Source organism: Nyctereutes procyonoides, unplaced genomic scaffold, assembly GCF_905146905.1.
Source record: "Nyctereutes procyonoides isolate TBG_1078 unplaced genomic scaffold, NYPRO_anot_genome, whole genome shotgun sequence".
In the NCBI taxonomy this organism is placed as follows: Eukaryota; Metazoa; Chordata; class Mammalia; order Carnivora; family Canidae; genus Nyctereutes; species Nyctereutes procyonoides.
Genome location: NW_026575142.1, coordinates 35,580,362 through 35,592,597, shown reverse-complemented (window position 1 = coordinate 35,592,597; position 12,236 = coordinate 35,580,362). Strand labels below are relative to the sequence as shown.

Here is a 12,236-nt window from a genome sequence, read left to right as displayed (position 1 = left end):
ATCTGATGACTGTCATAACATGGCGATCACTGACTATGCAGTCAAAAATGTAGGGAGGAGGGCATCATAGGGACAGTCAATTAATGGAAGTATTTATGCTATTTTTTTGTATTTTGTAGTATTTGTGGATTTGACAGATTTTGATAGCAAAATTTGACTTCCCAAATCTGTAATGTTTCATGTTTTGTTTTTCTCATTCTAAATAAACAACCATGATTGTAACCTAATGTTTATTTCATTTGCAATTTTGTGTTCTCTTTTTAAAAAGCCTCCCTCCCCAAATTTTATAATCTTCAGACTCCACATCACCTAGATTGAGCCCTGCAGCAGCCACATGATGACAGAGCCAGGTAAGAATGAGTCCCATGGTCTTTTTGTTATTCTAAGTAAAGGCACACCATCAGTGTCTTTGGTGACACAAAGAACAGCACTGGGCTGAACAAACAAACACATGTTCAGTCAAAAAAGTGATTGGGAAAAGTCAAACTTGAGATATGACTTTTTTTAGGAAAATCATAAGCTATTTTTCACCTATATTTTTCCTTCTTAATGTACAAACATGCTCAAGGTATGGTAAAAACCTAAATCTAATCTTAAAAGGCTCTTTCAAAAAATACAAAATAAAATTTTAAAGTGATAAGAAGCATTGTGTCAGTTTTACTGGCAGAATATTTTTCTTTCTTAGTAAGACATAAAATACCAGTGTGTTTAAGAAGAGATAGCATCTTAAATTTGGTAAAATACACAAGTGTGTGAAACAATTTTAATCTACAACCTGGGAGTGGTTCACCGACACTTTAAAGACCCCAATCAGAAATCTAGGCTCCAGGGGCGGTCCCTTAATATCTGAAAGACCTTTATCAGAAGCCCGCATTACAAAGCCTTCAACTCCCACACTCAGACTCTATTAGAAGATTTGCCAGAAAAATATTTTTGTTTGTCAAATGAGTGTTGTTCAAATCTATGAATTGGCTGGAATATTTTTCTGCACCACTGCTCAGGCATGAGCAGGGATGAGAGTCTGGTCAGCTACCTAACAGCGCACCTACTACCCTATTAAGTCTTGCATTCCATGAAATTGCTTAAGATACTGCTGTGTGGCCTGACCCTCAGAGAGCCTAAGGACAAACAGCGGAGCTTTCTCCGAGCTTCCGAGCACAGGTTTTGTGCTCCTACTAAACAAAGCTTATTTGGTGGCTGGATTCATCATCAGACTTGCTTGTACCGTGGACACTTTGTGATGAGGTTGTAGAGGGCAGGAGCTAGAGCCTCTTTTGCCCACCTCTGCCCTTGGAGGCAACCTACATCCACAAAAACACCAGACAACCACTGACGACACAACTGACCATATGTAGTTGGGACCCCACCCAGTGCCTGACCACCAGTCACCATCATCACCCTCCCAAACCAAAGCCACTTCTGGACACCAAAGGTATAATTGATTAAAGAGCCATAAACCAAGTCATGAACCTTCATAATCATGAAAATCTCTCTCCTTGGTACAAATATATGAATAAAATGATATCAGCACAGGTTCAGCTTTGGGAAATTCTTTTAATTTTGCCCCAGGTAATTAGCTTATTTATTTCTAAAACTGGCCCAAAACTTATCCATTTGGATCCTCTGTGACTAATAGACATATAGTGGTTGCTAAGCAACATCATGCATTGTTATTCTTCATCTAATTTAAAATTCTCAGTTAGCAGTAAAGGTCTTCAGAGGGAAGTTATTGTTCGGGGTGGGCCAAATACTATTTTTCACTGTAGCCCATTCAATTTAGAAAAGAAATTACAGCGTACTGTTTAATCAACATAAAATGATTTATACAGAACATTTAACATCTTCTTGAAATGTAGCTGTCTTCTTTTACTAATCAGATCTACTTAATTTATTTTAAACTTTTCCAAGGAGATTTGCTTTCTCCTTCTATCCTTGCTCCTTCTTACATTCCCTCAACTCTCGAGCCAATTTACAGACACCCTTTAGCATGGGAACTGGGATATCTGGGGGGAAGATTTGGAAGCATAAGAGACACTCATATTACCCTGTAATTTGTCATGGGAAAGAAACCTCAAGCAATCTGGTCATCATTCTAATGAGTCACTTACCCAGCACTCCAACTTCATCAGAAAGAAGACACATTTAACATACAGGTTTTCTGTTATGAATGTTGCAAAAATTAATCAATTGTTTGTTCTAATAATAGTCTGGCTCGGCTTCAAGTATTTGGGAAGAGTGTTGCTGAAGTGTCCTCCCAGAGGACAGGATGTCAGATTTTTTCATTCACCTAACAGTATTTCTTGACATGAAGATTAACTTCTTGGCAAAACTTGTTGGAGAGGAAGTACATTTTCACAAAACAAGCAAAGACATTCCTGCAGAGTGACCCTCTCATTGTGTGTTCATGTATTGAAATGTCAACTGAATCAAAATAGATTAAAATAGGCTTTTCCTTATCTCGATTGCTTGGAATCTGGAACAATCTAGAATAAAAACTCATAGATTTAGGCTTATGGAAGAAAAGCACTATAAAAACAAATAAATGAGCAAAAATAAGTGGAATGTTTTAAGGGAAATGTAATTTTGTTACTATAACAATATGGGGAAAATCTGATTTTCATAGCAGTGAAATCGCTCCCAGGACACACAAGATTGATTTTTGTTGGCTTAAAACTTTATTAAGCCTCTTGGTTTGTGCATGTGTATGTGGTGGGAGGAGACTCCCCAGAGACTTTGTTTAAATTACAACAGAATAAATGGTCAGTAAATTACTGTGGTTGGGATCAGTTTAGTCATGGTTTTTGGGATTTAGTTTCTCAATGGAGGTGTGATTTTTTTTTTTTTAGGGGCTATGGGTGGGGGCAGTTGGCAACACCAGATGAGAAAGTTTGGAGGAAGTGTCCAGCCGTCTAACAGAGAGGTTGTGCAAAGGTTTGTTGTAGGCATGGAGCCACACTGTCTTCCCTAGGGAGGCAGTGAGGCACATCCACAACCAAGTATACCAGAATTCCAACCTCAACAGTGCTGTTTTAACCCTGAGAACTCAGACTGGTCACACTTATCCTTCTGTATCTCAGCATCCCCATCTGTAAAATGGGAACATGAGCATTAATGAGTTAATATGCAGCCTGGGTGATAACGAGGGACCCCTCACCCCCTCTTTGCTTAACCCCTCTCCGCATTTGGTTCAATGCTCTGCTGTCATTGTCTTGAAATTCCTCATCACTCTTTATCATGGACCCCAGTATTTTCATTTGATCTGCAACTCACAAATTCCATAACAGGTCCCCAAATTTATTAAGTATTTAGAACAAGTCCTAGCCCATTGTCAGTGCCAGCTGTTACCTTTATCTCCCTTCATCTATCACAGAATTTTAGGAAAATCCCCAGGAAGTAGATATGGTAGTGAACCTGGAATTTAGGGGCGAATGGGGGGGCAGGGAATTGACACAGGAGCCAGCCTGGTGCATTCAGTACTGACTCCTGCAATATCCTGCCAATGGGACAGGATGAGACAGAGGCAGCCCAGGGGGATCCAGTCATATCTGGGCTGTGTCACTTTGAAGTCTGGAAGAAATTGTACAGGCTGACGAAACATGCACTGACCAGGAGGTCTTTAAGAATCAATTTAGTGACTAGCTGATAGCACATGTGATGAAAACATCTATTATTTGCACACAAACAGGTATTTAAAAAGGGCAAGAAACCACTAGAAGATCCTTTATCTTTTTAAATATTTTGAGGATCAGTTCTTCCCACCCCTCCAACCCTGCTTCATTCACAGGGCCCAAGACAAGAGTGGAAGCCCGTGAGCTTTGTACCTGAATGTGTAAAAGTTATGCATCGAGCCAACAAACTTTCACACTATTAATTTCACATTATTTACCACCTTGTCAAAAACACCTTCAAATGACCTGGAAGGCCAAGTTCAAGTCTAAAATTTCTTTAATTTCTCAAAGTTGCTCATGTGTCCTATGCAAACTCCAATGACCCCTTGTTCCACTAACCAGTCAGACCTCAGCCACTCTTGGGGCCTGTGGACATAGTTCAGTGGAATGGGCCATTCTCCATAGAACCAACCTGAAGAAGACACCAGCACAGACCTGGAAAGCAGAATTCAGGATTTTGGATGGGGAATTACAAGGCTTCCAATATCGAATACAAGGTCAGAAAGCAGGGTAATGGTGGCCACTGCCTTTTTGTCCACAAACCCTTCATCTGATGAGAGGGGCATGGCTGGCAGGGGGTCCAGACCAGGTGCTTAAGCCCAGGTTGAACATCGATTCTAAAATCTTGGTTACACTTTGAGTCTGTGCTCTGAAGTATACCTTAACAAAAATTGAACTCCATCTCCTCTCATCACGCATTCACATATTCCAAATCATTGTAGCTTTCTGTATAGAGAAATACAACTTTTCTGGACTCAAGTTCAAATCCCCAATTGTACCCTTAGTCAATGCCTTGCACCCCACCCACCCACCCTGTCATATACATGCAGCTCCTGACTTGCCGGCAAGCCCCAATCTCCTCCCACCCCCCACCTGCCAGCTCTGTTCCCCTTAGATGCCCCCCAGACATTTCAGATGAGCTGTAATGTTGGCTCACTCCCCAATGATGAAATGTCAGCCCTTCATTCAGGAACCAATGGGTTAATTTATATTGTTGTGCTACCAACTAAAATCAAAATATTGAAAACATATCTATTATAAATATGAAGGTCACTATAAAAAAGAGAAAGAGAGATGTCATCATGGCAAATGGAGCCCATGAGTATTCTAAATACAGCCTTTGTCCAGAGACCTTTTAGAAAATCATTTTTCTCATGTTGCCCTTTGTATCTGACAAATATTGATTTGAGTTGTGTTTTGAATAACAATGAAAACAATGCCTTAGATAGGAGTTTACTCTTAGACTTAAACTATTTAACACCCTAGAATGTTGAAAGAACATTTGCACTTATAATTCTGAGCTTGGGTCCTGCTTTTTAGTAGCCATGTAAGTCTAAGCCAAGATTCTCAACCCCTCTCTCCCAGATTGTAAAAAATCAAAAAAGTTTGTTACCCAAAGACAACAAAAACACTATCTCAGAATGCTAAGTTCACCCCTAGAAGCAACTCAAGTGTCCATCAGTAGATGAATAAAGAAGTTGTGATATCACAATTTGCCACTTGCCACAACATGGATGGACCTAGAGTGTATTACATTAAGTGAAATAAATCAAAGAAAGACAAATACCAAATGATTTCACTCATATATGGAATCTAAGAAACAAAACAAATGAAAAACAAACAAACAAAAAGGATAATCAGACCTATAAATACAGAGAATAAACTGATGGTTGCCAAAGAAGAGAGAGTTGAGGGATGGGCAAAATGGGTGAAGGGTAGTGGGAGATACAGGCTTCCAATAATGGAATGAACAAGTCATAGTAATAAAAGGTACTGCACAATGAGTGGTATGAACAGTGTTGCACAGTGACAGAGGGTAGCTACACTTCACCGTGAACACAGCCTAATGCAGAGAGAGACTGAATCACTACATTGTACCCCTGAAACCAATGCAACATTGTGTCTCAACTATACTCAAATTTTTTTAAAAAAGAAGAAGTGTAGAAATAAGTTTAGAAATCTCTTAGTAATCAAGTCTAATCCTTAAATTTCACACTTGAGAAAACTGAAAACTTGGGTCTGATTACATATGTGCTGATGTCACCCAGCTCCCTGAAGAAAGGTTCCCTATGAGCTCTGGTCCATGGGTGGGTATGGTCACCTTGAGGGCATCAACAGAATAAGAAAAAACTGAGAGATGACCAAAGAGGGAGCATGGAGAATTGGATTCTGGGGCTTATTCCAGAACATTCCACAGTGGGCCTTGGCCAGGGAATAACTTCAGCAATTCTGTGGTTCATAATTGACAATGCATCTGAATGGAACCAGCAGTGACAAAAGTCTTTGACGGGCTGAGACTGAGACAAGGAAAATCTTCCTTTAGAAGGAATCATAGTATTTTTTTTCATGAGCAAGAGAACAGAATTTAAGAGAAAAATATATATTTCAATGAAGAAAATTTGATCAATCATACACTACTGGACCATAAGCATGTGACAGTATCTAGCACTCATTTCCAGTACACACAGGCCAAAGGAATATGCCCATAATTGGTGGACTGACAATTTAACATGGGAAAACAGCTTTAATTTGTGTTCTTCACTGTGTCCATCTAAAATCCAGCCTTGAAAGAAATCTTCAGTGATTCACTACTAATGTTTTTTTAAGTTCCTAATTAGTATGGCCATCAGGTATGATCTGAAGAACCTATTTAATTAAGAATGGTTCATAATATTAAGGACAACTGAGCTGGCCACTTTGCTAGGCATCAGGGTGAACACTGACTCTTGTTATAGAAGCATGAATTGTAGATAATAGAGCAAGACATTTCTGCAATAGGGACTATTAACCACAGAGCCCAAAATGGCCCTGTGTCTGTAACACTGCCCTTCTGCTTGGAGCACTCACTCTCTCGCCCTTTCACCTGGCCTTAGCTAGCTGTCATGTGGCATAGGGAATCAATATCTTGGACCCACCTAGCAGGTTCCCTGGACTCAGACCAATCACAGCCTCTGGGTCATCTTGTTACAATTATGAGAAACAGAATCTGATTGGTCATTCATCAGCCAGTTACCTCTCCTTGGCCCAATCAGAGATGTCCAGTGGTACAGGGCCACTAGATAGGGGGCACAGGGGTGGGAGGAACTACCTAGGCACCTCTTCTGCTGAGGGAAGTTTCCAGAGGAGGAAGCATGGGCACCTTGGTACCCCAAATACATCTGGCAAACATTTACTTACAAATCCAAAACTAGATAGCTCCCCAAGAAGGATTTTCTGGCAAACCAGTGATGTTGTAGAAGGCCAGTTGGTATTCCAGTCATGAAGGTATTTAGTCACAAGACCAAACACTATCTAGTGCTAAAATGTGCATATCACTGATGCTTTCCAATTCAGTTCCTGATGGATATTACAGCCATCACCAATATCCCATTCTTCTCCCACTCTGGCAAATGGAAGATTGCACGTCTCAGGCCCTTGCATTTGGAAGCTAAGGAACCATGAGATTAGCTCCTGTGGATGCATGGATCTGAGATAGCAAAGAGTCCGGGTCTCTTTCCCTGCTATGGCCATCTGGAGTTCCATGTGTTCTAAATGGCAGAGCCAAAAAATGGTAGAGCTTCAACATCCTGAACCACTGACATGGGCACAGCTATCCACTCACCATGTTGGATATGAAGTGTGAGTAGGAATAAACTCTTGTGTTAAGCCACTGAGATGTTGGGTTTGTTTCCTACTGTAGCAAAACACAGCCTATTCCAACTGATACACTCAATCTGCTCAATTAAGTTCCAGGTGAGTCAAACTCAGACCTAAAGGCCAACAAAAAAGGCTTACAGAAAGCCTTTGAAACTTTGAGCCACCTTTCAAAATTAACAGAATTTCTGGTTCTTTAGAAAGTAGAAAAGAGAAAGTAACATGAACTTACTTAATTCTAAGAGAGTTGAATGTACAAAAGCACTTGAGACTCTACCAATTAATTTGAGGCTGCATGAACAAACCATGACTAATCAACCCAGAGCATACCAGACTACTGCCTTCATGAGAAGCATCATCACAATCAGATTAGTGGCCCATGCAGCCCAGTCGTGATTTCAACAGTAACACAAAATTGTGCCCCACTTTTCTGCCTTAAACTGCACATTGTTTTAACCTAATTTCCTACAATTTTGTTTCCCATCACTTTTTACCCTCAAACAACCTTATAATTGTGATAATTAGGAGCTTTAAAGCAGACGGAAGTTTGTAAGGGGAAATTAGATCCATTCAGCATATTGCCCTACCCAGTTAAGGTAATCATCCCCAAATTCAAATGCTACAACCAGCATTCGGAGCATCATACTCACAGCCAAGTCACACCTAGTCATGGTCGTTGTGTTGTCCATTACTTATTGTAACTGTCATTACAGAAACAAACATTCTGCTTCATTGGGCAAGGTAGGAGAAATGGCAGGGCTCTCCCTAATTCAAATCCACACAAACACGATGACCCAGACACTTTAGAACCCAGCAGTTGTCTTAGTGTAACTGCTACACTTGACCTTGGGGACTGCCCTTGAGACTATTCCCTTAACCCAGTAACAAGACTGGCTCATTGTTCTCCTCTTCCCTCTGTGATGACTCCTTCTTGGTCTCCTTTTTTTTTTTTAATTTTTATTTATTTATGATAGTCACAGAGAGAGAAAGGAAGAGACACAGGCAGAGGGAGAAGCAGGCTCCATGCACTGGAAGCCCGACGTGGGATTCGATCCCGGGGCTCCAGGATCGCGCCCTGGGCCAAAGGCAGGCGCCAAACCACTGTGCCACCCAGGGATCCCTCCTTCTTGGTCTCCTTAGCAACGCTGACTCTTCCACCTCCCCTCAACTGTTGGCATTCCTGGACAATGCAATCTCATTCCACTGCTTTTCTGGTACATGCTCTCTTTGAACAATCTGACCTCCTCTCACCTATTGAACATAGACAATCATACCCCAAACCACTCTCCTGAGTTCCCAACTCATATACCTTCCGCACATCTCCAGCAAGGTATTCCACAGACATCTCAAATTCTTCATGCCCAAAACCAAAACACCACTCTATCCCAAACTCCTTCTTCACTGGTGTTCTCTATTTTCTTCAGGTGATGTAGTGGGTTAAATGGTGTCCCTCACCAAAAGATATGTCCTCCTGCAACCCAAAAATGCTACCTTATTTGGAGAAACTTCTGGAAAACTTTAAAAGAGTGGGAAAAGGCCATAGCATCTGAAATGGGCTCACTGAAACTGACTGTGCACAAGATGATCCCCCAACACTCTGCAAGGCCTATGTTTTCCATCCATGGGTGACTAAATTTAATCACAATTACAAGATTTAGAAAACTTCATTTTCATGTAGTTGGGTAATATTTACAACTATCTCCCCAAAGAGATGTACTGAATGTCTGAGAATGAAAGCTTGGAGTTCAGTAAGTAACCAGTAGAAAGAACAAGGCACGCTTTGAACAGGTGTTGACCTAGAGAGTAGGTTGTCATTGAGAGGGAAGAGAAGGCACCAGGCTCAGGTCAGCTGGCCACCCAGAATGTCAGGTGCCACATGATCCACGTGAAGATTACAGAACACCTTAGCTGTGTGATATGTACACATTTATAGTCTTGGTGCTTAGTTAAATGCATACAAAACATCCTGGTTATCAAAAGCAATACCTCAGAGTTCAGTCATTAGAATATGAAGCTGTTAAGAAATATTTTATTGTGGTAAAATATATACAATGTAAAATTTACCATTTTAACCATTTTCAGTAGTACAGTTGGTTAAATACATTCACACTGTTGTCTAGCCATCATCTCCTTCCAGAACTTTCATCTTGCAAAACTGAAACTCTATACCCATTAGCCACTAGCTCCTATTCTTCCTTCCCCACCCCCTGGCAATTACCATTCTACTTTCTGTTTCCATGAATTTGACTCCTCTAAATATCTCACATAAATGAAATTATACAAAATTTGTCTTTGTGACAGGCTTATTTCATGTAGCAAAATGTCCTCAAGGCTCAGTCATGGCATGGCATGTGACAGGATTTTCTTCCACCAAAAGGCTGAATGATATTTCACTGTTTGCATAGATCACATTTTGTTTATCCATTCATCCATTAATGAATAATTGGGTTATTTCTACCTTTTAGCTACTGTGAATAATGTCGCTATGAACATGGGGGTACAAATATATGTGCAAGTCCCTGTTTTAAATTATTTTCCAGTGTGTGTGTTTGTGTGTGTGAGAGAAATTAATGACATTTAAGGTTGGTAGCTGGTAGGCACATACAGGAAAGAGGGATAGGAATCAGTCAGGGCTGGCAGCCTGCACCAGAAGAGCAGGTGGCTGGTCCAGAGTCGCATGTGCTGAGCTACCACAAGAAGGCAGGTTCATGCCTCTCGTGGTCCCATTGACAGCTTTACCTGCAGGGCAAGGTCTACAGTCTGCAAGAAGAAAAAGGGGCAACACCTGTCTGCTTCCCTGGTTAGCTACCAAAAACACCCGGGCATAGCCATACTTACCCAGCCTGGCTCAGACTAGCTCACAATATAGAGGGTTCCTGGTATCAGTACGAGGCAGGTTAAATAAAGTGGTACGTGAATATACACACAGCCCCTGGAACATGCTGGGCACCTAGCTCAGTGTTCACTGAAGGCTGGGGTGAAGTGGCAGGTGTGATCCAGGCAGGTGGTCAGCATGGGGAGGTGCAGAGATGCTGGATGATGAGCTCATGGGCAGTGAGAACATGGATGTGGGATTTGTATTGCTGCTGTAACAAGCTACCATACACTTAGGAGCTTAAGACAACACAAGTTTATTATCTGACATTTCTGAAAGTCCTAAGTCTGAAATGGGTTTCACTGGGCTAAAATCAGGAAGTCAGCAGGGCTGTGTTCCTTTTTGGAGGCCCTAAGGGGAGAGCCTGTTCCTCATCTTTTCCAGCATCAATGGGCCTCCTGAGTTCCTTGGCTTGCATCTTCTAGGCTGGTAACAAGTGGCAAGACCAGTCCTTTTGACATCACATCACTCTGACCTCCTCTTCTGCTTCCCTCTTCCACTTTTAGGGGCCCTTATGATGACACTGGGCCCACTCATCCCTGAATCATCTCCACATCTGCTGATTGGCAACCATAATTCCATCTGCAACCATAATTCCCTTTTTCCGTGCAACCTGACACACTTATGGATTCTGAGGACTGAGGACATCTTGTGCAGGGGGAAGGGGATCCTGCCCACCACATGTAATCTAGAGAAAGCCATACTGGGAGATCCAAGGAGGAAATTAGAATCATGGAGGAGGGGGACACTGGGTGGCTCAGTGGTTGAGCATCTGCCTTTGGCTCAGGGTGTGACCCCAGGGTCCTGGGATCGAGTCCTGCATCGGGCTCCCCACAGGGAGCCTGCTTCTCCCTCTGCTTGTGTCTCTGCCTCTCTCTTCTTCTGTGTCTCTCATGAATAAATAAATAAAATCTTAAAAAAAAAAAGAATCAGGGAGGAGGGACAGGACTCCAAATACTAGGGAGAAGTTTAAGAATCTACAATACCCTTCTAAGAGCAAAGCAGGATGTTAGGTTTAGGAGACCAGGTCAAATGAAGCATTATTATAGCAGAAATGGCAGCCTAGACACAAAACAGGGGTCTGGCTGATTAGACCAGGGTACATGAGCAAAGTTCACCTCTGAACAAGGAAAAGGGATAGGCAAGCTCCCTGGGGCAGGAGCAGAGCAGCACCACCAAGGCTGACATGCATCTGAGAACCAGTTCTCAGGAGGTCCTCGACCCCCCTTGACTCTAGCAAGTCAGATCCCACCCTCAGGTTAGGAGGCAAGAGTTTGCAGGCAACAGCCCAGACAGCCAGCTATAAGCCCCATGTTCTAAAAGGCTGAAAGCTCTTGGAGTGCGAAACCCAACAAACAGGACAGTGGGAGGAGACGTGCAGTTGGGGATGCAGAGTCAGCCAAACAAGGACACGGACCAGTACACCAGGGGCGTGCTGAGGAGCAGCGAACAGATGGCAGCCACTCAGCTCCCCTGCCCCTGCTCTGCTGAGCGAGCCTGCAGGCCGCCAGCCAAAGCCAAAGCCGATCCAGGAAACAGAGAGGAACTTCAGGCGGTGTGTTGGGGGTGGAAGGCAGAGAAGAATGTTGGCAGGGGTCAGGCTGTCCAACAGAAACTTGATTCCATTTTTGCTGTGCAGACAATGATGTGAATGATCTTCTCATCTCTCCAGAAAACCGAGAGCCAAATATCTCTCTCTTACTAATGCATGATCAAATCAGATCTGTTCAGGGGATCCTTAGAAACACCACACCCTGCTTCGAGTGGGCTTGGGCATGAATATTGTCACCCCACAGGACCTATATCACCAAAGGAAGATAATGAAAAGGAATATATCAGTCCTCTGAACAGAAGTCAGATAAGCATAGGGCATGAACAGGAGCTCTCCCACATTGGCTCTCCCTTTGCTCTTAGATTCTATTTGATTTCCTAGGAGACTGCAGGGCATTGCTTTGTTTAAGATGCTGAAAGCCCAGCAGTCCTGTGTTGTAATTAGTTTTAGCCATCAGCAGAAAGCACCTTTGTCTTATTTCTCAAAAGTCAAAGACAATCGATACACC

General features: G+C 42.3%; 1 pseudogene; it reads left to right on the top strand.

Moving 5' to 3' along the window:
* Window positions 1-10,330: 10,330 nt before the first annotated feature.
* Window positions 10,331-12,236, top strand: part of LOC129498437 (60S ribosomal protein L5-like) — a 30,436-nt pseudogene continuing 28,530 nt past the window's right edge.